This window comes from Pinus tabuliformis, chromosome X (assembly GCF_031772625.1).
Source record: "Pinus tabuliformis cultivar Carrire ecotype Pingquan chromosome X, CPIR1, whole genome shotgun sequence".
In the NCBI taxonomy this organism is placed as follows: domain Eukaryota; kingdom Viridiplantae; phylum Streptophyta; class Pinopsida; order Pinales; family Pinaceae; genus Pinus; species Pinus tabuliformis.
Genome location: NC_142308.1, coordinates 1,104,794,277 through 1,104,818,138, shown reverse-complemented (window position 1 = coordinate 1,104,818,138; position 23,862 = coordinate 1,104,794,277). Strand labels below are relative to the sequence as shown.

Genomic DNA, 23,862 nt, shown 5'->3' with positions numbered 1-23,862 from the left:
CGGTTCTTCTGACCCCACACACATAGTGATAAGTTCCTGTAGTCCTTTGAATGCCTTGCTCTGACACAGTAGTTTCATGCATGTCTCCAGAAAGGTAGTGAGCATTGAAGGATCCATCCCTGGTTCTAGTTGATCCTTACTACCTGAAGTGGAGGCCTCCATGAAGCTCTTCTTAGTTTCCATGAATGTCTCCTTCATGTGTTCTAAATCAAACTCAGGTTCCTTTGTAGGAGCCTTGTGAACCCTCACACTTTCTTCTGGCTGCTTCCCTTTATCATCTCACGTGGTCATACTGCTCCTGAGCATCATGTTTACATTCAGGTCTTCTTTGCGCGGCTCAGACCTCATCATCTGCAAATTCTAGGTTGGAGGCGGCTGGAGTACCCCCTTTTCGCGCATCCTCGCTATCAGCAAAGGGCAGTCTTCTGCCTCATGATCAAATTGAGTACAATATCGACATGATATTCTTTTCAGGTTTGTACAATCACGGGCATAGTGCCCTAGCCCTCTGCAATTGTAACAAATTAGTTGTCTGCGACCCCTTCCTGGTCCCTTTCCACCTCGACCTCGACCGCGCCTCTGAAACCCAGCGCGCGCCATCCCTACATTTAGGTCAAGAGCTTGTGTTTTGGTCTGAACCCTGTAGGCAGGAGTCTGATCCATCATTAGTTCGTAGCTTCGGCATGTGTGTTCATCATGGCCTACCAACCAGCAAAAATTACAAAACAATTGCTGGGATGTCTTCGTATACTTCTGCAATAGATGGAAATTGTCCGTAGTGTGTTTTCCTCCTATCTGGCACATTGTGCACCATAGTGCATATGCCACGCTTGGCCTTGCTTGTGCCTCCAGTCTTAACAACATCGACCCTCCTCCTACCAAGTAGTTTGCGAACATTGGACATTGGTCCTTGTCGTGCCCTTGGCCTTTGCATTTTATGCACTATACTTCCTCACGTACCTCTGGCCAAGGTGTCTTGTCTTGTTTCAAACTTTGCATTTATAGACATAGATTCTGTAGTTGTGCATGGATTTGTTGGACTCCCAACCCAGGGTCTTGTATAGGGGTCTCATGTAATCTCATTGCCATCTCCAACGCTTCAGCCTGGGTGGAAAGTTTTTGCTGTGACAACGTTGTCCTTAAGTGTGGCGTAAGTGAGGCCACAAACCATGCACGATGCTGTGCATCTGTTAACGTCATATTAGCTTCATGGATCGTACTCTTCAGCCTTTGGTCCAGATCCTAGGGGGTCTCGCTCGAGAGCATCGCGATCTCCTTAAACCCGATGATTGATTGCATTTCTGATTTTGGCCTGCTAAATTCCCTGTTTAGCACAGCCTGGATCTCTACGATTCCTGCATTCGGGTGGTCATTAGAATGCTTGATATACCACGTTAATGTGTGATCCTACAGCATGCTCACCAGCGTAACCTTTTTAATATTATCATCCACGATGCCCTATGCTTCCCATACTGCTCTTACCACGAACCAGAATTGGTCTAGATCTTCATTTCCCACTCCTCTAAATACCGGTAGTTTGATCGCACTCACCATACTGAACTGTGGTGGTGGCGGAGGTGGGGTGGGTGGAGATGGAGGTGAGGAGGGTGAGACAGGTGGCAGTGTGGGTGGAGGTGGTAAACACAGAATACGCTACCTTATCAGACTGACTGCGCTCCTCAGAGAAACTTTCGTGACCTCTTCCTCACTTTCACGCGAGGGTGAAATTAAGGGACTATTTTCCAACTCTTCACTAGTTCCGCTTCTATAGATATTCCCGCTTCACGTAGTCCCAAACATTAATTTATTCGCATAACCCGCTTTTCACACAATAGCATCTTAATCCAAGTGTTCAAAGATTTAATATACTTACCTCGTGGTCCCTTGACAAAATGTCACTCTGCCTCACTGTAGCTAACGGTTGTGTCTACCACAAACTCATTAATAAATCCTCCTATTATTCGGTTGGGCCAATGGTCCACAACTCGCGCTATCTTATCTCCTAACGCTTCTAGTCTGCGCACTAATTCCGGAGTCCACACTATTGGTTTGTCGAGCCTACACCTTCCCTGGCTATCTGCTAGCTTCGTGATCCACTCATATAGCTCAGAAGGAAAGGATGCAAAGAAAATTTTGTGGGTTTCTGTATACAAGTAGAGCTCCAACCACTGTTCCTTAGATACTCGTGGATTTCTATTTTCCTGTGTCGTGAACTCGTGAATCCTCTTGTCCAACCACTCTTCAATTTCTTTCTTTATTGGATTCCAGTGGCATGACATCAGACATCCTTTATGCAGATCCTGGTCTCAACAATGGAACCATTTGTTGGCTTGTATGGGCTTGACCCAGGTTCAAAGGTGATTTAGCCAAGCAAATCCCGGTACTATTGGCCCTTTCGGCAACAGTCCGTGGAGCGTGGACTAAGGTATCACTCGAAGTAGTATGGGAGGGTGCTAGAACCAGGTTTCTGCACCTTGGGGATGTCTGATGAGCTTCTAGAGGTCTGCGGTCTGGCCCGTTGCTATGTGCACTTGCTATCCCTTCGCAACGTATGATGTTGCTTCCGTGCAACCCTACTCAGGGCGCAACCCGTATAATACCCAAGTCCCTTGTTATTATCCAATTACTTAGCTTGTTTATGTAAGACTAATGATTATTACAGCATATTCAACAATCATATCAGTGCGCGCGATAAATAAAATAGTATAAACATAAAGAAGGCAATGCACAATAGATACATAGAAATAGGAATAAACTTCTCTTTATTAATCTTCAATCCAGATTATAGACTCAACACCGCCCTGCGCACTCAGCTGTAGGGGTCCGCGCACTCAGCTGCAGACTCTACTAGGCCTCTGTGCACTCAGTTGTAGAACCTCTTCCTACTACTACTACTACCCAACACACTTAGAATCCTACTCTATAAGCTTAAACCATTCGTATTCTTTTCTCTTATTCCTTCGCTATCTTTACACTTAAAGCCTCGTTCTTATTTATACAATTCCATGGTCCGTGGTCCATGGGTAGGCTGACATGTCTTTACATTACATTACAATATTTTATGGCACACAACCCTATGACTTAACCTATACTGCGCGCTCCGTGCCCACAGTTCATGGAGTCTTACAAAACCTTTGACCAAAACTTGGGATTTAAGCCCCAAAACATGCTGTGGGGGGATTCCATACCCAACATGTTTGAGTCCTTTAACCTTCAAAATTTTTTCCCTCAACTTTTATTTTTTTTATCTAGCATAGAGACCACAAGTTTTTGAATGAGGTAAATTTAGAGCATTTAAGAACAATGATGATTATATTTCTTATCATTTCTCCCAAATCCCCAATTGAGATCTTATAAATATATCCCTTCATTCTTTGATACCTTCAATTTCGTGTAGATTAGGTCTAAGTGATATGAACTTCCTTACTGCATTTTTCAGAGAATATATCTGCTAGCATTTCATATACCTCTTTGATGTCTCCTCTCCTACATAGGGATGAGAGGACCTTTGACTGATTTCATAAGAATTCTATGAGTCCCTTGATCCTTTTCCATGCATTCAAACAATGCTTAAGCTTCTGATACTTTTCCATAGATATCAATGACTTCTCTTTTGGGGAATATATCTATCCTCCTTTCTTATGCAAGGAATTTCGATGACCCAACCAATTTATCGATCTCCTTGCAAACACAAAGTCATTTAACCAAACTTGATTACAGAATTAAAGATACTTACTTGACAAGTGAAGATGAAGTCCTCGACTTGATCACTTTGATGATGGTTGAAGAAGATGTATTAGAGCTTCCTATTGGATGATATTATTTAAGATGAAAAGACCTTTCTTCAATAGAAAAGCTTGCTCCTTTTGATGAGGATGATTTGCTACTTCCTCATATGATTTTCTTCTAGGGAAAGGAGACAATCCTTGCTTGTTTTTATAACCTTGAAGATGACAATGACTTCTTGTCTTCAATATGCTTTGCTTTCTTTTGTAATGTAGATCAAGACTGCTTTTAGAGTTTCGTCTTTCTCCAAGATGATGTGATCTTCATTTTTGAGGTCCTTTGAGTTACCTTGCTTTGTAGACAACTTGATGAGGGTCTTGGTGGCCTTTTGATGATGACTACGGAAACAAAATCTCTTTCTACTGTAGACTGCTTCTTCGATCTAGGGTTTGAACAAAATCAGGGTTTGATTCTTCAATGTAGATCTTGATCCTTTTCTTTGATAACCTTCAAATTTCTTTGATGCCCTTCTTGAAACTTGATCCTTTAATTTCTCTTTGCTGCCCTTCATTTGACTTTAGCACCTTAGCTTTGATACCATGTTGAAGAATCTAGGGTAGTTAGGTCAATAAGAATATTCTCACGATGATAACTATTTGTGACGTACTTTTTGCTTTTTCTTATTAGCACAATCTTCTTTTATTAGAGTGTGTTTTTCTTACTTCATAAAATAGTTACCAAAACAAAATAGACAAGAACACAAGATGTTGGCTTTCTACCAGTGCCAAAACCTCTCACTCTTTCAGAGGAAAATCCACACAAATTCTTCTTATAGAGGTTCCAATTGACGAATACCAAGACCATGACCCTTGACCTATTTAGCCACTCCAAGACCAAGACACCAATCCTATTCTTTGTCATTATTGAGATCATCATCAGTGTTACTAAAGTTATCACTGCTGCAACATTGAGGCCTTCACTACTGCACCACCAAGATCATTATTGTTGCATCATTGCTACACCTTGCTGCACCGAGATCATTTCTGCATCATTGCTGCACCACCAGTATCTTCATCATAACAATGAGATATCTATTATGAGATATGAGAGCTGCACCAAGATCTTCATTAAGATCACAACCTTATAACTTTGTCTTCATCAAGATAATGACTGAGACCATGATTACAACTATGCTGGGATCATGACTATCTCTAGAATGTATGCCAAGACAAAGTGTGTCATTATGGGATTGTCGAGATCCTCCTCATCACAACTATGCTGAGACTGTGACTTTTCCTAGAGTGTGTATCACTGTGAGATCACCTAGATCCTCCTTCATCAAAAATATGCCGAGACTATAATTGCATCTAGCAAGCTGAGACAATGATCACCAATACTGTGAGGAGGTCAATACTTCCTTAGTACTGTGGATAGACCTCCTAAGAGACATCGAAAATCCTTCCCGTGACTTCCCTAAGAAAACATCAGATGAAACTGAGTTCTACACTGCAGTTTTGTGAAGACCCTAGTTGGGTATTTATAGTAGTTCGACCCACATATTAAGCTGACATGACAATATCAAGAGATGTGTCTATTGATGCAAGCTGACATGATCTATTTAATTCATCTTGTAGGCTGACTTCAAGAGGAGATTCATGCTTGTCTTTTGGAGGGCTATTTAGACATATTTATATACATTGACTCATGCTCAAGAAGAGCTTCTTCATACATGACATTGACTCTTTGACTTAATAATAAATACTAAGGCTCTCAATGGGAGCCACTAACAAGTAAATCTCTTGCTCATGAAACCCATCTAGCAAGGCATACAAAAATAATTTTATTCCTTTTATTTCATCATTTACAAAGTTCATGTCATTAGAAGACCGATCCTAGTTACACTTTCTTCAACAAATCCTACCATTTGGGTATGTGTTATATTAATGTTTTTGTGTTTTCACAGGTTTTCATTGAAGAGTGTATGGAGTCCTGCGTGGAGAGTTTTCTTATGGATGTTTCAGGCTAAGTATCACAACCCATCATCAAGAGATCCATGGAAGAATCTTGGACAATTTAGCTGATCAAATATGTAAATAAATAGTAAATAAACTATAATGTTAAAAAATGTTATGTCAACCAAAATTAAATAAAATATAGGTTAATTAAAAAAAATGAGTTAATTAGAGATGTAGCAATAATTAGAAAATGTAATAGTTTCATTAATTAATTATTACTATATATTAAATAAGATAATAAAAATAAATAAGATAATGTAATGTAATGTAATAATAATAAATAATGAAATAATAGTAATTACAATAATGAAACAATATTATAACAAGGCCACATAGCTAACATGTTCTACCGCTTAGTTTAATTATTGAACTTTGAAAGGTATGAATTCATTGCCACATTTGAATAAAGGCTGCATTGTAGTTACTTTTGCTTAGTTTAAATGTAGTTACAAAAATGAAGCATTGAGTGGGGGTGATTAAGAGGGATGTAATCATAATAATGGGAAAAATATAAGCCTTAGTTTTAAATTTTATGTGCATAAAGTGTTGAGTTTGATTGTATTAACCTTTAGTTAATCATATTTTTTTAAGTTCATTGTTTCATAACTAATATTCTTTTGACCAAAGCACTTTAAAAAATCACAAAGTTTTTTGAAGTAAGAGAATCATAATGTAAAATTATCATGTTGTTGGATTGAAACATTTCCATACTTGTATTTAATTTGGTAAAACCGAGTGTCTTGCACAGTCACAAAAATGTCTAAGTTGGAACATCCAAATGTTAGTTATAATGGCTTGAGGATCCTTGCAAACATGTCCAACTATATACCTATGCACCATGACACGAATTTCGACTATTTGGTTGGTTGGGAGTTGGTACCATTATAGTTGATTTCACACAATTTTGGCCCTGCTTTGCCAACCTCGACAGAGCTGACAATTGAGCCCTCTGGTCATTTAACACACCAATACTTTAGATCTCGAATCCTTATTGCAAATTGGATGCTACCCAAAGAATCTAATCAAACTAGACTCCTCACTTTTCAATTGAGTCCACGAAACACACACAAATGTTCTAGGATTCCAATGCCTTTTATATGCCATTCCTCCTCCTATCTACATACTACACCAAACGTCAAAGGGATTTTAGCTTACGATGCTCAAACAAAGTTATGGAAACATGTTTTTAGCTTCCTCTTCTAATGTATAAAAATATTTACAAATAATAAGTAATAATAACTATTTATGCAATCTATTAGTAATTAAGCTATATTTAAAAATTTCATTCTATACAATGATAATTACTATTTATACTATTGACTAATAATTAAATTATATTGTCCACAGGGTCTTGGATAGACAGTGATTGGGTGCTCTGTTAAGGCACTCCTTGATTTGAAGTCACTAATTCAATTCCCTGCCCCGATCAGGGTGATATATTGGACATGACGAAGATGTAGTCCCACCAAGCTTACAAGTAAATAAATAAATTAAATTATATTAAAGTTTGTAATCTTTTGTAATATTAATTATTATATGAATTTAAAAATATCTTTAAAATTTAAGGTAAAAATATTTGAAACACAATATATTCTATTTATATAATGAATTAAAATTAAAATTAAAATCAGTTTCAAAAACAACATATATCATGTTCGCTTGGGGTAGCTCAATTGGCAATGGTTGTGGAAATGAAGTCTCACCGAACTGGAAGTCTTGGGTTCAAATATTGTGCTATCCCCCCTATCAGGGTGAGGTTTGGACATGATGAAGATGTAGTCCTACCAAGCTTACAAAAAAAAAAAACCAACATATATCATAATGTTTAAAAATGGAAGTTCTATTATTTTCAAAAATTTCTCAGTTTTACCTTTAAAAAAGGTACTAAATGCATTGTTAAAAACTTTATATTTTGTGACCTTTCTCAATTTCCTATTTAAAGCATGTATTGTTTAAATTAAATTGACACGGTTGTAATTTTTTTTTTGTAGAGGGATGCCTGTTATGGAGGCAATGGAATCAATGCGAAAACGCCTCAGTCAGGGTTGGCCACGCCAATACCTTTCAAGGAAATCAACTCATAGAATTCGACCCCAACCTTGCATTGTGTGACTGAAAGATAGTTAGAAGTTGACTCCAAAGTATAAATTAGCTTATCGTTTACGAATGAACGTGAGGAACTCGACCTCGACTATTGGAAACTAGATCACTACTGGGAGGGGGGGGAATCAGTAGTGAAGACACTTATAATTTTTTCTCCAAATTATTATTATTTAATCATGCATAACCTGAAACACAAAAGCATAGACTAGAGCATCAAATATAAACATGAAACCATGAAAGCAATCAACACAAGGGACACAAATAGTTCTAGTGGAAGACCCTCTCTAGGGAAAAAAACCACCCGCTGCTGCTGCACTGTTCAATATATTTTATTAATCAGTTGAAAATATTATACATGGATTAGCTTACACCCATTAGATTTCATTACAAAATTATCACACATATCAGTTAGGAATTCTGTTTCTGTTGGAAGCACCCACGACCAACGATCCTCGCCCGACACCCATTAGACTATCCAACACCGATTGGATGCAGAAATTTTTTCCTTCCATTGAATGCGCCAAATCACTATCTACTCTAAAGCCTCCATGCGAAACACATTTCATATATTTTCAGAATGGGCTCCCAATCTTCTCAACAGAAACACCACAACAATGATCTCTTCAAAGCACAAAATCAAAACATCACAAACTACAACACATTATCATCAAATAATGCATAAAATAATATGTAAATACATCAACAAAACCTCTCTGTAATAATAAATCCGCTCACAAATAACTGATTCACACAACCAAAAAATTAGTGAATAAAAAATATGTTACCAAACACCAAGAAGATCTACAATCAATCTCCACTTCATCTCCTCATTATTTGCTCAAAACGCTGGCTGAAACATGATTCAGCTAATTGTTGCAACACTTGCAAACTACTTCAAAAAAACTACATCACACAACCCTCACACAACTTGCACACAATCCTCCAATATTTCACTCACTCAACACATCAAGAGAATCAACCATAGTATCATTGAGATTTATTCACTATATGGATGAACTTATATGCTAAACTCAATAAATACAAATAACTACTAAGCTCCACAATCTTTGTTCATATGCTTGATTTGATTCGAATTCATCTCATTGACTTGATCAAGCCACTCTCTCCACTACTTAATGGATATTATCAATTTTAACCAACTTATAGAAGCTCCATTACTTTTCTTGACCATATACTGAAATGTTTCGATCAAGAACATTGCCACAATATAAAAACTAGCTTAAATGTGTGAGGAATCTGGAGAAAAAATCATTTTAAGCCTTAGTTGCAGGCACAACACTAGCTGATTTCTAATGGACTCATGCACAAGCCTACTTTCCAGCAATTGGAGCCTCTAAATCACATGCATAAGTTTGCATGGGAGCGACTAGGGTAGAGCATAAGGAAAATTTACTCAAATCAGATCAGAACTCTACCAAAATTCTTAGACACCTTCACCAATTCCTAAACACACCTCCGAGCCTATGTGAAAAGTTTTCAACTGATAACATAGGCCAAGAACCTTTGCAAAAAGTAAGTGACATGAGGTCCCTAGTCTATCGAACTCCTCATTAAGACCAACACTTCTAACTCCTCAAGAAATAATGACAACCTGTCCAAACACCTCCAACACTTGCAGCAACATCTCTAGCACTTGTAGCAACATCTCCGACACCTGCAGTGATCCAGGTGGATATTGGTGGCCATCTACCTAAATTTCCACTTGGACTCTGATCATTGTTTCTTTCAAATTTTCAGTTTCCTTAATTGTAGCATAGTTTACTATTTTTGGCAGTTTTTGGGGTCCTGAACTTCCAGAGCCATTTTGAGGCCCCGAACGATGTTTTTTTGGAAAATGGGAAATCATTAGGCTTTCCATAATGTTTGCAGTAATAAGTTATATTACTTAGATATATATTTCTAACGAGGTATCGTGCATGTCAAATGAAGATCGTATGCCAAAGTTATGAAGCGGGAAGTTGATGTACCAATTTACCCCAACAGGACCCATAGTTTTGGCACTCTAGGGTTAGGTTTTTGGATGTTTATGGTTTTCCATTGCTTCTCTATTATAAATAGGCCTTTGAGACTCATTGTAACACAACTCAGAGGCATGTAGCCACCACATCTCTTCTCAGAGACAAGCTACCATTGCTCGAGCTAGTTTATTTCCATTCTGTATGTAAGCATATTTCAATTCTTTGATATTAATGAAATGAAGTTTTATTTCTGCTGCATCTCTATGTTTATGTTTATACCTGTATTCTGTTGCATTCCTAAGTAAGTCCGGATCAGTGTTATCAGAGCAATCTTCTTTTTCTATGTTTTTCTTTGCATGTCCCCAACGAGGTTAGGGTATAAGGAGTTAGGGCTCGAATTGGTTGAAATATTGCAAGACTAACATCACATGTAACAACCTTGGTGAAAATTCCATGTAATAAAAGTTAATAAAGGAAAAATAATAACCATAGTTGATGAGACACTTTTTCCAATTTGAATGTTGGGCAAAACATCCTAGTGGGTGTTCATTTAGTTTATTATGGCTAAGGAAATTGTAAAATGCAATGGCTAAGGCTTTGGAAAGGAAAAATGGAATTTTTGGCACAATTTACGAAAATAATGGAAATTAGGAGAAAAGGACGGTGAAAGGCAACATGTTGCATGTGAGGAGGAAAATTAAGGAAAATAATGGAAAATGAAGAAAATAGATGCGTATTTGATAAAAAGGCCTTTAAGGACTAGTTTGTAACCATTTGTCAGTTCAGTTTTGGAGCTCTCTCATTATTCTCTCTCTCTCTCTCTCACACTCTTGGACACTTAGATTTTTTCTTGGAGCACTTTGGTATTGGATCAAGAAAGGAAAAGAAGGCAAGCAGAAGCAGAGATAAAAAATGGAAGAGCAAGATCAAGTAACTATAATAGTATTCTTTGCAGGTATCAATTTACATGTGTATTTTCCTAGCTAAATTTGGCATGCACGGTATTGCATGTGCTTCTCTTTGCTATTATGGCACGATTTTTTCCAGGTGTGATAGTGTTTTCAGCCTAGCCTTGCCATTTAAGATAGCCATGGTGTGATGGGGTTCTCATGTTTTGGTGGAGCTAGATTTTTGGATGGATTCAAAGCTGAGAGAGGTGGACCTCCGAATGATAGAGCACATGGCCTAGTGGTCCCTGAACCAGACTATGGATCACAGTAAATCCATTGGCATAGTGACCCTTAAGCCAGACTGTGGGTTGCGATAAAGTCATGATTGTGTTGCCTCGGTGGGCCTAGGAATCCTTGTCGGTGAATTGAAAGATATACAATAAAGCCTAAAGGTGGTTGCCCTTGATAGGCCTAGGAATCCTTTCCAGTGAATGGCAGGATATACCGTAAAGCCTAGAGGGTGTGTTTTGGTTTAGGGCCTAGTGATCCCTGGATCAGACTATGGATTGCAGTAAGCCTGAGAGACTAGGAGACAAGAAAATTCCTCATGGTGCAGGTGGAGAAATCTGGTGGAATCCATTCTTGTTTGGCCTAGTGATCTGGTGGAGATCATGGTAAATCCTATTATTACATGTTCATTGTGTTTGCCTAGTGATCCATGATGGATTATAGTAAAGCCTGGTTTCTATTGATGAGGGTGAGGTGGTTTAGCCTTGGGATGCCCTAGTTGGTTCTTTTGGTTTCAGTCCCACATTCATGCTTGGAATTTGGCACGAGGATGAATGGCTAAAGAGAGATTTTGCTCAACCATTCTATGGTCGGGTGGAACGTGGAAGTCTCATCGCAGGTTTGGATTTTACATCATCAATATGAGGTTATTTTTCCTTGTATTTCTATGTGTATTATATTGGTTTATATGTGGATCATATGGCTATGGTTTTATTGGTATTTCTATTTCTATTATAATTATTATGTATGTGTTTTATGACAGTGGCTATGTATGGCTCTCAACATGTTTTTACTTGTAAATGAATGGACAATGTATCTATGACCTAATAGATGATAATGCAGAAAATGATATGAGGGAACAATGGTCCTTAGCAATTCTCAGATAAGTATGAGATCCCTATGCTTAAATCTATTGTTTACACCTATAGATTACATATTTGTGATATGTTTGATGAAAGTCCTATCATGGCTAGTGGGGATCCGAATAAGGGCTTGTGCAAGTATTTACTTTTGCATCATTGTTTCCCTATTACCTTAATATTCTGAAGGTGTCATTTAATTATGGGCAGTGACCTAGGCTCTAGGTCTGAAAATGTGGCTCAAATCCTGGGGACACTAGCACAACCCTGAGAAAAATAGTCCCTAGACGCTAGCATGCCTTTTCATGAGAGCGTCTAGAGCCTTTTAGATGTTGGCAAGCCTATAGCACGGGAGCGTCTAGAGCTCAAGTGGTTAAAAACTTCAGTGAGACCCAGGGGCTAGCTACCTGAGTGGTTGGGATGGTTCTTATGAGCCTTGTAGCTGATGTGGAAGGTCTACATGTTGTGTTTCCATCTATTCCACTTCCTTAATGTCACATATGAGGTTGAATCCAATCATAGTAGCCTCTCTTCACATGTTTACCCCAGTTGACCATTACTTGGGTAGATGTGGGAGGAGGGTGTTACAAAGCGGTATCAGAGCATGGTTCACCCCTTAGACTGGATGGGCAGTGTGTTGGTCATGCATTGATGTCATTTTCATGTGTGACTAATCATCCTTGTGGTATATGGGCTTGTTGCATATGCATGGTGTCAATTATGGTTGTAGCAATTGCGCCATGTGGAAGAGGATGTTGTTGTTATGAAGTATTTCGTCGTGAGTGTATGATTGGTTACATGATTTTTATGCTTTCGTAGTGTCAGTGTACATTGGTATGCTTGTGTTTCCATGCATGGGGTTATGATATGTGTGGTTTATATGTTCATGCATTGACGACTTGACTCTAACTAGATTGATGGTTAAATGGTTATGTGCTTATGTATTATATGTCTATATTCTATTATGATTATGTTTATACATGTATCACGCTGATTTGATGATCTTGTAGATGAGATATCCTCCCCGAATTTTTCTAAGGTACGTTGGTTTATTGTGATTTGGTTTAGCTGACATAGTATGCCTTGCAGGAGAAAGATCAAAATGACTAGCAAGATGGTAGACTACAAAGACTCTCCCTATGAATCAGATGAGTAGCGTGGTGTTGGGCACTCTTTTGATTTGGCAGACTCATTAAGAAGCTTGAAGTAAGGAATTAGGAGTTGTAAAGGGGACAATGGCAAAATCATATAAGCACAAGAGAAACAAGTAGAGGTTAATGCAATACTTCTTCAAATTTTTTTAGATCTACAGCGAAAAGGGCCACTTCGGATCTGCCATGGACATGATGACAAAACTAATGAGGCATATGGAAGTAGGTATCATGGTGGTCACATTTCAGATAGAGATGACACTATTAGAGATGGAAGGTTGTTGGATACTCCAGAAAGGAGAGGTGATGGTGTTGTAGCGTTTTATTCTCAATGATGTACTAAAAGAACCCACTTAAGATCGTGGATGACAAATGATCTCAACAATAGAAATGACTGCAAAACATTGTAGATTTGTAGCTATTGATAAAAGCAAAACCTGCCAAAATTCTGATCTATACTGCAATCATTGTTAAACAATGAAATAAAGAGTAATAACCCCAAAACATCCAATGGAAACTAGATATGTAAAGAATGATTTTATTATAACACCTGTGAAGGGAACAAATATATGTTACCAGTTCCCCTCTATGGGATGGGTTCTTGGAAATCCTCTAACGCTTTTAGCTTCTGTAGAGTCTCTCTCCTCTATAATGCATAAACCCAACAAAAATATGGTGTGCGACAATGAAAATAATCAGACTTACCACAGTGAGTGCAACAATGAAAATAATAAAAAGTGAATAATGAATGGAAAACCCTCCTATTTATAACAAAATATTGAGTTATCCTCGAATAATGAGCAATAATAAAATATTATTGATCCCATTCTTGGAATTACCACTTAGAATATTTTATTATATCTGTTTAGGAGGGAAAACATATTTAAACTTTTATTTAGAAATAATAAATAAATAAATGATTTATTTATTATCTCAATGAATTAGTTAAGGAATAATAAACAAATAATTCTTTAAGTAAAGTCTTTCGGTAGAAATCACATGAGAAAATTTTTGGCTGACACGTTTCGAACCAACAACTGTGGTTCATCATCAGGACTAGATGAAGAGGCAGACCATGACAAAGGCTTAAATAGAGAGAAATGTAGAGACATAATTTCAAGTAACGGCTATATTTGAATAATAATATTTAAATTATAATATTAATTTATTAGTATATTAGAAACAAATATTATTAAGTAACGATTATATTAAATGACTAGTTTTTGAAAAAATATTTGAATAATGATATTATTTCATTAATTTATTAAAAATATTAATAGGTAACGACTATATTAAACCACTATTTTTTGAAAAATAATATTTAAATTAATTTATTAAAACCAAATGTTACTAGTTTTTGAAATATAACATTTAAATAATGATATTAGTTTATTAATTTATTAAAAATATTAATATGTAACGACTATATTAAACGATTAGTTTTTGAAAATAATATTTAAATTAATTTATTAAAACCAAATATTATTAGTTTTTGAAAAATAATATTTAAATTGTGATATTAGTTTATTAATAAGTAACTGCTATATTAAACATCTAGTTTTTGAGAAATAATATTAAAATAAAAAATAAATAATAAATAATCAAAGTCAAACTTTAAAGGAGGGGAGTCAAAAATTATAAAAACGAGTGAAGACCCTAATCAAGACAAGATCATTTGATAAATAAAATAATTAATGGAAATAAAATAAAATAAATTAAAAATAATTAATGAAAAAAAATAAAACAAAGATATACACAAGTCAATATATATATATATATATATATATATATATATATCCAAAGAAAAATAATCAATAAATAAAACAGGGTCAACAATAAAATATGGGGCTGAGGCCCATTAAACAAATAACAAAAATACTAAAAGGAGTTAAGAATGAATAGGATGATAAAATACATAAAAAACATGAAGGATCAAGAAAATAAACTCTAATGAAGAATAAATCAACAAAAAATACTATAAAAAGGATTCCAATACCTACAAAGATAAACAAACAAACAAAATAAATCCCAAAAAAATCCCTAAAAAACTTGGAGGATAGGACAGGGACCCAACTTCTACTAATATTCCAACCATCATCTCTATTCAAATTATTGGGTCTTTTTTCAATTTCTAGGGTCTCCCTCAATTTACAATGATGGAAATGACTAACCCTAGCAACGACTTGGGCCTCCTCAATGCAAATGTGATGCTTAGATTTATCTGCATGCTCCACCAAAGACGAGGAGTGGGTCCTGCCATGCTTGATGTCAGAAGCATGCTCACGAATCCTTTGATTAATTGAGTGGTCAGTCTCACCAATGTAGGGAGTCCCACAAGAGCACGGGATAATGTAAACACCCTTCATATTCTTGGGGTCCACTAGGTCTTTTACAGATCTAAGGGAGCTTCGAATGGTATTTAAAGGCCAAAATGTTGAGGCCACCTTATGCTTCCTTAGGATCCTTGCAATCTTGTCAGTGGTACCTTGGAATAAAGGAAGATTAACACTAGAAAATTGATCCTTGGTATCTTTCTTAGCACTAGGACCATTTTTAGCTCTGAGGAAAGCCTTAGTGCATTGGTGTCTACTATACTCATTATTAAAGAAAACACTTAGGAGATGTGCTTTCTCTTCCTTGAGATGGTTCTCATCAGAAACTCTTAAAGATCTAGTCGCTAAGGTGTTGAGAACACCAAGCTTTTGAGCTGGGAGATGATGAGAATTAGCATGAAGATATTGTTCCGTATGAGTTTTCTCACTATATACCTGATGAGAAAAAGAGCCATCATCATTCCTTGAGAGGAGGACATAAAGGAAGGGAAGACTACCATTACATTCAAATTCCATGGTGAACTTTATAGAATTAGATTGATTGTTAAGATGGAGGAAAAACAATTCCAACTTTTCTTTACCATGGGACTAGATGACACAAGTGTCATCCACAAACCTCTTCCACATCTTAGGTAGAATACGAGAAGAAGCTAAGGCCTTTGATTCAAAATACTCCATGAATAGATTAGCTATCACAGGGGAGAGGGGGGAACTCATAGAATTACCCATCGAATGAAAATAAAGTAGAAGTAACACAAATACCAACTAAATAAGCCGTATCAGGATTTGTGATGCGCTTGATGACTTCGATGGCCTTGTTGATAGGGATATTAGTGTAGAGAGAGACCACATCAAAGCTCACAAGCTTGTCATCAGGATCAAGCTTGAAACTCTTTAGCTCATTAACAAATGATGTAGAGTCCTTGACGAAGGATTCTGTATGGCCAACAATGGGCTTAAGCTTCTGGGCTAAACATTTAGCAAGAAGATAAGGTGGTCCTCCTATTGTGTTGACAATGGGTCTCAGAGGAGCCCCTTCCTTATGAATCTTTGGTAGACCATAGATTCTGGGGGTAAGAGGGCAAATTTCAATAAGCTTATGACTAAGCGAGCTGACCAAGCTACTAGCCTTTATAGCAAGAACCACACTTTTGTAAATCTTCTTCAGGGGATCCTTGTTGAGTTTCCTGTAGCTCTCGCTATTATGGAGGCGGTCCAACATCTTCCGACGATAATCATATTTATCAAGAGTAACCACAACACCACCTTTGTTGGCATTGAGAACAACAATATTCTTATTATTGTTTAATGATTTGAGAGCATCAAACTCAGGTTTGCTGATGTATTCTTGGTGGGATTTTCCTTTCTAAGGACAACTGCACAGTCTTGGCGAATGATATCTTTAGTGACGTCCAGTAAGTCTCTAATACCATATTCAATGTCACAGATGATATCATCGACCGAGCTCTTTCTAGGAGCAAGAGAAAAATTTAAACCTTTCTCCAAAATACTAAAGACAGGGGTATCAAAAGAAAAGCTAGAGAGATTGACAACCCTATTACTAAAAGAGGAAAGAAAATTAGAACAAACAATATTATCCAAACCTAGAGTCTTATTACCAATCCTATTATTATTGAAATTATCAGAATTGAAAACAGAGTCACTAACCTCATTAATATGATTATTATTATTATTATCATCCAAACATAAATTACTATTGCTATTCTTAATATTATTATTCTTATGTGAGGTGAAAATACAATCACTATTATTAGTATTACTATTAAACCAATTATTATTATTATTCAATTGAATATTATTTTTAATAGAACCACTTACACTATTACCAAAACCAACAAAATCCAAAGAAGAATTAACGGACAACGAACCTGAGGGAATCTGACCCAGTGAATACGAGATTGTTCCAGCTTCACCTTCGATGGTGGAAGGGTGAGAAACACCATCAACCCAAGATCAGAGAGCAGAGATTTGATTAGAATTAATTCTGCTTCTGGAAGGACCACAAAAGCAACTAGACTTTGCTTAATTAATTATGGATCACATAAGCTTGAATACAAAAATAATGATTTATTTAATTATTCCTAAGGGATTTAGTCAAATTTAACAAAGAATAGTAATTAATTAGTTTTTCTTAAAGAAAAATAAGAAAAATAATGATTTATCTGTTTATTTTTTATGATTGGGTCAAATTCAACAAGGAATAATAATAAAAATTGGTTTAATTAATTATTCCTAGAAGAAAATCAAATAAATAGTGATTTATTTAATTATTCTTCACGGGTCTAACTATAAATTACTTAATAAAGGTGGTTTATTAGGTAATTTCTCATAGTGAAAGCAATTTTACTAGGGTAAAATTGGCTTTACATGGTATACTTCGATCGATCTAGTAAATTAGGCTAGATGATCAATTTTTGGGTGATAACAGATTTCCCCCCAATGTATGAGTGTTAGGATAAAAACGTACAACCGAAGTACGTTGTAAAGACACAATCACTTAGACAACACAGGGGATTCAAGGGGAGAGAGAGAGACTAATGAAGTTGAAGTTGAGAGAGGATAGTGACAGAGGGGGTGATACTATTGCAAGTATCCTTTTATGTTGTGGTATCAGACCTCAATGAGGCAGGGGAGGCATACCCATACTTCCCAAGATCACTTAGTACAAAAATAATGGTTTTCCTAGAAATATGAAACTGACTAATAAAGTACATGCTAAATGGTACATGACATGTTGGCATAATAGATCCATTAAATAATATAATGTGTCCCATATACATAATGCACCTGGTAAACACATGAGCCAATACTGAATACAATAATATCTGAGTACATGAGATACAAATCCCCTTCCCTCAAAAAATGGGTGGGAAGGAGGGTAGAACAACCAAAGAAGACCTACTGAACAAGGAAGGGCTCTGTAAAACTGAATGGATCATATGTAGGAGACGTGCATGTGATGAACATTGCGATCGATAGGAACCAAACCCATCAACTCTATGGAACTACATCTAAGGCTATAGCATAGTAGGTATACATCCGGGCATGTGGGGGGTTACTTGAAGGGCCACCCCCTCATGAGGTCTGAAGCATCTCACACACACCCAGGAATCACTGGTACAATCTGCTGCATCACTAGACCATCAAGTGTATGGATCACGAATATGAAATGACCAAGTCAAAGGGAAATAATGAGAACCTCTGCTCGATCCAATGTGCCGAACATGAATGGAAGTTGGAACCAAGATACACCGCCCTCTATGCCGTTCTTTTGGAATAAATGAGCTGATGTCAACAAAATAGGGCCTGCGATATATGAGGCAATGAGGGTCCTCAACTAAAGCACATGGGAAAATAGTAATGTGACTGATGGAATGACACCAGGGATAATGGGAAAGGGGGAATGAGGGACAAACATATGATTACCCTTGTCAAAACATAAAGTGCATGATTGACTTGGCAACAACTTACTCAACTCCGGAGGGGATGGGGACAGTACGACTAGAGGCCAAAAATGGGCAACACAAGATGAATGGTATGTAGATATTGATGGAATACTGTGACATGAAGTGATGGGAAATGAAATAGACTCCAAGAATGCAAGGGTGACTCATCGCGAATGATCTGAACAAGGGTGACTCGATTGCTGCCACAAAGACTAGGCCCGATGGGGACCATGAAAACATGAGTAAATGATGGTTACTCACGACGAAAGTTGACATATGGTACGACAAGTATTAAGAGGAGGTGGACCTCAAAGTACAAGTGTCACTTTATGATGAAGTTTTTTTTGAGAGACGATGAAACGAACTTCTTGGAAAATGGTTTTTGGGTGAAGTGTCAAATCATCAAATGAAGTGGTGCAACCTACCTAAATGCATGACCAAAATAAATACACGCAAATCAATGGGAAATGTTATGGGTCAAATTTCTTAAGGTAGAGTGCATTACGAGGATTGGGAAGGAGTTGGCCTTTGAAATCCTCTGGGAGAAATGCCCCCTTACCTAAGTTCTTACGAATGATGTAAGGTCCTAGCCATAATGATTTGAACTTCCCATGCCCCAGGGTATCATGGGCTTGGTCATACACCAGAACAAGATCACCTTCGTGAAAGGCACAAGGGGTGACTTTTCAGTCATATTGAGCTTTGGTGCACTTTTTGGCCGCTTCAATGATTTAAAAAGAAACATGACGGTCTTCAGAGGCGTTCAAGCGCATGATAAGTCTTTGTTCTAATGGTTGGGTGTCGGGGAGAATTTCGATAGCTAGGTAGAGGGAAGGGATCTCACACTCGATTGGTAAGACTACCTCCTCACCAAAGACAATGTGGAAAGGAGTAAACCCGGTGGTGGTTTTAACAGAAGTTCTATAGGCCCACAAAGTTGGGAAGAGCATAAGGTTCCAGTTGGTCTTGTGCTTATTCACCATCCGTTGAAGCATTGCCTTGAGAATCTTGTTGACTACTTCAACTTGTCCATTACCTTGGGGGTAATAAGATGATTAATATTGGTGCTGGAAGCCCAACAGTGAGGATAGTTCATGTCATCCCTCATCATCAAAATGTTGGCCATGGTCAGAGACCAATTGTTTCAAAACCCCAAATCAAGCGATAACATGGTTAAAGAAGAAAAGGGCTGCGGTAGCTATTGCATTATTCAACACGTTATCTCAAAATCAGACCCTGATAGGCTGCTATGATCAGGTAGATTTCAAGTAACTCTTTCAAACCGATCTTTTAGCTAAGGCTTAGCCTCCTTAGCCTGAGAGGGCTCTCTCAAAGGGTTAATGATTTTACTTTGAAGATTAAGATGGCTAACTCTATGAAAAATTCAAACAGCAGTATATGAATGGTTGAAATATCAATTAACAAAATTCCATTGGGACATGGAGTCAAGGTGTGTCTTAGTACAACAATGAGATTAAATTCACATGGAAGTCAGGGCATAGAGGGCTTTCACATAGGAGTAGAACAGAGATATAGTGCAGGAACACAGTCCACAAATACATGAAGGAAATTAGAGCATCTTCAAATGAGTTCTGTGTAACATGTATCTGTACTACTACAAGTAAGTATAGGAAAGAAACCATGAATAAAATCAAACATTAAAAACCCTTGCTGAATCCTGAGTAGTGAAATCAACTCCTTATATTATCCTGAAAACATACAGTCACATACAGTAACCCAAAGTCCTCTGTTTCTTTGAGAATTTCCCACCCCTATTACATTGCTCTTTCTCCTATATATAGAGCTCTTCTACCTAACTGAGATTCCTCCTCAAGCATGAGGGGAACTCGAATTCTCCTTATCATGACACCTATTGACATATTAAACTAACTATTAAAAGCAATTTACTACTAATTGACAGCTCTAGAAACCTAAAACAATTAGGATTCTAACTCTTCATCATGTTGGTAGCAGCATTTGTTACAATCAAAACTCGTTCTCTGACAAGTGGTATTTCTTTAGTTTAGCTATGGTGAATGTTTAAAGTTCCTTGCTGGCCCTTAATGTCTTATCTCCTTTACTGCTCCTGCAAAGTAGGAAACTGCCCCTGTTTTCCTGCGTTTGGTTTCCTCAAGGATGTTTGAGACCAATTAACCCAGATGTCTTCTTTGATTACACAAGAGTGTATTTGAGTGCCACGTTCTTGATGTGCTGTAGACCCTTTACATATATTCGTATGGAGACAAAACTTCTTCAAAGCCGTTTGGAATGTCGTGGACAAAACTAGCGGTGATTTGTATGACAAAACTTATAGTTCATATATCTTTTCCTCCGCTTGTTTTACCTCTGCCGGTTGCTTGCACATTGTAACTGATCCTTTTTGACACTCCTCTTTCAAAAAATATTCCCTTGATTACTCAAAATTGGTCGACTGAGTTTAATTATGTAGCTACAGCAGTTTCGTAGAGCGCTACGAAACTGCTGTGCATTAGGCATCATCTACAGCAGTTTCGTAGCGCGCTACGAAACTGCTGTGTAATTACAAAAACACAGCTTTGAACCAAAATTTTACTGTTTTGCGCCTCTTCATACTGAAATATCCTTTTCAACTGCCCTGAAGCTATTCAAAAGTGAATGCAGATGCATCATTCTTCAAGAAAAACTGCAACAAGGTAAGTCATCAAAATATCTCAAGGTTTCTTTTATTTGTACATCACTAGCTATGTCACCCATAGGCCGACCTCTTAATTTGCTTAATGCAAAAATCACTCTCTCTTTCAGTTCTTCCATGTTGCCTTTACCCTGCACAGCCTGGAGAAGAAGCCAACGAGGGGATGGTGGCAACCACCACATGCCAATACCCAAGATTACAGCAATTGGTGTGCTCAAGCCATACATGTATCGCCAGCCACCAATCACATCAATTTCTAGATTACCCATTAAGTAACCAAGCAAGATTCCCAGAACTATGAAAAGTTCCTTCAAGGATACAAGTGTTCCACGAATCTGATATGGAGAAGTCTCAGAAATGTATAAAGGAGCTGCATGCATAGCCAAACCTATTCCAAGTCCAAACAACAGCTGACCAACTATAAGCACAGGAAGTCCAGGTGCCAACACTGTGATTAAAGCTCCTGATAAATATAGCACTGCTGCAATAATTAACTCCCTCCATCTCCCTAGAAAATCTACCACGTTGAATGCTAGTAGAGAACCACATAAAGCACCATAAAGGGAACCACTAACCACCAGACCAGTTTGAATAGATGGTAGATTGTACCAGGTTATCCCACTCAATCAGCCGACTGCAATGAAACAGAGGCACCTGAAGTAGCACCAATATCATAACCAAACAGTACACCTCCCAAGGCTGGGAATTAGCAGCTGAGAATCCGATTTTGCTGGACGAATTGTTGGCAAATATGGTGGTGTTTGTTATAATAGGAGGCTGATTGGATTTCAGGCCAGAAACGCCACAAAATTCACCAGCGAAACCACCAAGAGCTCTGCGGGGAGCATTATTTAGAACAACCTTCCAGTGCAGGAGTATGGAAATGCTTAAAAAGCCCAAAATAATCTGCTGCACCAAAAGGTTTTTCACAGAGATCTTCAAACTGGAAATAAGCACAACCATTGGCTCCCAAAAGGAATCTGTAATGTCCGTCCCATGACAACTTCAACAGTTTTTGGAGTGACCATATATCCATTTATCAATTCTTGAAATTTTCCTTTGAGCAAATGAGAAGAATCTTTGCCACAAAAATACAATCCTTTCTGAGTTGAAGTGAGCTTTCGATAGTCAGTGGAAGATCCAATCTCATGAACAACACATCGCTCGACCACCTTCATATAAATTATCAGGAGCCCTGTTGGAAGTGGAAACCAAGATAATTCCTTTGTTAAATAAATGTCTAAACATCCGATTCAGGATCAATGCATCTGCCACATTTGTTACCATGAACTCATCAATGCACAACATAATTGCTTCACTTGAAATATCATTAGCAACAACATCCAAAGGATCACTTAGACCTTTTTTCTTTTAAAGAAGGCTATGTACATCCAACATAAAATCATGGAAGTAAATTCTCTTTTTCCTCCAAGATTCAGGCAGTTGCTCATAGAAAATGTCCATTAACATTGTTTTGCCTGTGCATACCCCACCATATAGGTACAAACCACGAACATGTGACAAATAAGCTTGTGGCTTTATGAATGAGAACCAGCTGTTGGATTTATTAGAAGATGTGGATCTTTCCAATCCACAAGATTCAGCTGCATCTACCAGCTCATCATATAATATCTGGAGAGCTCTGAGGGTCTCTTCCTGACATGTGTCACCTGCCATGAGTTCTCCTGCTGCTATCCGCCTTTCATACTCTATTAGAGGACCCCTTCTCTCCACATCTTTGCCTGAATCTTTGGCTGTAGATGACAGCAAGGTCCTTGAATTTATAACCTGTTGTAAGCCTATGCTAATTTTCTTCTCCCCGAGAGGACTGCAAGATGTCAGAAAAACCAAGGATGAGTGCGATTTCACAACCAACCTTCCGCCCCTGCTTATGCACCCATCAGATCCACCGACTTGCACACCGAGATATTGATCTTGCATGATAGGCTTTGACAAATTAAGAAAAATTTCAAATTTTTTTCTTAAGTGATAACACAATGTTGGCAAGGCCTTAGCCCATTGGGTAAAATAATCAACTGCCATGATAATATACTTATGGTTATTAAAATATGGTGGTCAACAATGCATAAAGTTAATGGCCCATTTACAGAAAGGACTAGCAACAATGACAGGATGGAGGGGAGCTAGTGGGGCTCTTGTCTCTGGGGAAAAATGTTGGCAATTGGGGTAGTGTTTGACTGCCTCAATGAAATCACTGAAGAGAGAAGGCCAAAAGTAACCAATTCGCATGACTTTCTAGGTAGTGGCCATACCGGAGAGGTGATCACCACAAGCGCCACTATGACAAGCACTTAACACTTGCTCTACTTCAGGATGAGTGAGACAATGACGGAGGATAAAATCCATACTGCAACAGTA

General features: G+C 37.6%; 1 pseudogene; it reads right to left on the bottom strand.

Moving 5' to 3' along the window:
• LOC149143676 (uncharacterized) overlaps positions 1–23,424 on the bottom strand; it is a 44,302-nt pseudogene extending 20,878 nt beyond the window's left edge.
• Between the last annotated feature and the right edge of the window lie 438 nt (positions 23,425–23,862).